Raw genomic sequence first — 2,076 nt, forward strand, 5'->3', positions numbered from 1 at the left:
GTTGCTGAGCTCAGCATGCTGCCCAGCAGGGCGGGGGCTGCTCCGGGCTCAGAAACTATATAAGTTGTGTTTAACCCTAAATAAAGGCCTTTGGCTCACCATCACAGAGACCCTGATCCTCAATACGCCTGCAAATGGCGCCCAACGTGGGGCTCGAAGACTAGCTGTCTCTCCGGTTGCACCACCCAGCTGAACTCTGGGATTCACGCTGAAAGGAAGCTTACTTTGTGCATGTACTAAAAACCTCTTGAAAGGAGAGAGGTAAGCGTCTGGGAGCTACAGGTTCATGCCTAATGAAGGAACAGAAGGACTGACAGTCCGCTCCTTCACAAGGTGCAGCAAATGGCGCCCAAACAGGGACAGAGATAGATAGGCAACAGACGCACTTGCTGCACCGGGGTGTAGGTTGACTGAACAAAGGCTGAAAGGAAGCCGCGTGCACACGGAGGTAAGCAGTTGAGAACGATGGGGAACTCCATGATGCAGGAGCAGAAGAATGCGGGAGAGGTGGCTGATTTGAAACAGAGCTTGATATGGGCGCATGAGCAAGAACCGCATCTAAATATTCATACAGTGTACGACCCGCCAACGTGGGATAAGGTCGGGGTGATACTACGGGACAGGGCAGACGTGGCTGGCGGCGGGGCCGGTGGCGGCGGCTCCATGGCCGCCTCGCTCGCTCGGCTCAGCGCGACCCTCGGGCGCCACGACAGGGCGCTGGCGGCGCTGCTCGGCAGGATCCTGCTGTGGGCGGCGGGCGGGCCGTGCCGCAGCACCCCCTGCAGGGCGAGCTGCCCTGGCGCCGAGCTCTGTGTAACTACATCGTCATGACCACTGGGGATGTCCTTCCGCTCATATCCAGTGGCAATGAGGAAGAAGAAAAGGACTACAAAGGTCCTACTCCAGGAGAATTGCTGGAACGCCTTTTTAAGAAGAGAAAGAAACTGGTCAGAAAATAAACATCCAAGAATATTGTCTTAGGAAAATGATGATAAAGAACCCACCATCAGAACCAGATCAAGAAGAAAAGGAAAATCCAAAAGAGTGCAAAAGAGATACCTACAAAAAATATAGAAGAATAAATGACCTCATACTATCCTGTAAAAATGGAAATGGCACACCTTGTAGCTTGAGACAAATCCTACCTGGATCAAGCACAGTGATGTACACCTGCCATCCAGCAGCTAAGCATGAGATCTTCTCCGTAGCCGAAATCACAACTTGTGAATATGAAGGGGTTATGCTGACACCTCTGTTATACAGCCATCCTAAATACAGGTTCAGGGCTTCCCTTGTGAATGACATCTTTTGCCAGCCACTACCATGATTGCCACTTAAACACCATAACCTGGAACAGCTGGAGAAACAGCAAGAATTGATGAAGATGCCTTTTAGAAGAACTGAGAAGGAAGAAATGCATTCAACAAAAGAAAAGAAATCTTCCATCCATAAACCAGTTGCTGTTGGAAACCACCCACTATTGATTGTGGAACAACCCATATCTCCAAACTGACTGATGACCAACTTACAAAGGAGTTTCTTAGTGGTTCCTCCTGCTTCCATGGGAGAGTTGGTTGGTGGAAGTGCAGATATGTTACCATGAGGATAAGGAAAGCGGACGAGGCCCTGCCAATGCTGCGGTATTTTGGCAGAAAAGAACCAACCCAACCTAGTAAAGCCATGGTGGAGGTGCGGGACCTGGGGACGGGCCAGTAGGAAAAGCAGTACCACTGATAACATGGGGGCGAGGATATACTTGTGTCTTCACAGATCAAAACCTGCAGTGGATTCCTGTGCGATGGGTTTGACTGGCACTAGCGGTGGCCTCCTCCTCCCTTTCTTCGTTATCCTCACTGGAACCATAATGGCAAAAAAACAAAAAAGAGGGATATGTTGCAGTCAGCCTGGGGCCGGTGACGGGCAGTGTCTCCTCGGCAGACGGGGGGCTGAGCAGGAGAGGCAAGAGCTGCAGCCACATGGCTAGAGCGTGACCAGGCAGCTCATTGGGCGGCCTCGCACGTGGTCGGCGTGTGATCACCTGCCTGATTGGCTGTTTGGGTTGCTGGGCTCAGCGTG

General features: G+C 51.7%; 1 pseudogene; it reads left to right on the forward strand.

Moving 5' to 3' along the window:
* Nucleotides 1-827: 827 nt before the first annotated feature.
* LOC104573410 (endoplasmic reticulum lectin 1 pseudogene) lies at nucleotides 828-1,673 on the forward strand (annotated as a pseudogene).
* The last annotated feature ends 403 nt before the right edge of the window (nucleotides 1,674-2,076 follow it).

The sequence above is a fragment of the Tinamus guttatus genome, unplaced genomic scaffold (assembly GCF_059628265.1).
Source record: "Tinamus guttatus ecotype Peru unplaced genomic scaffold, ASM5962826v1 Tinamus_guttatus_pri_ptg001403l, whole genome shotgun sequence".
Lineage (NCBI taxonomy): Eukaryota > Metazoa > Chordata > Aves > Tinamiformes > Tinamidae > Tinamus > Tinamus guttatus.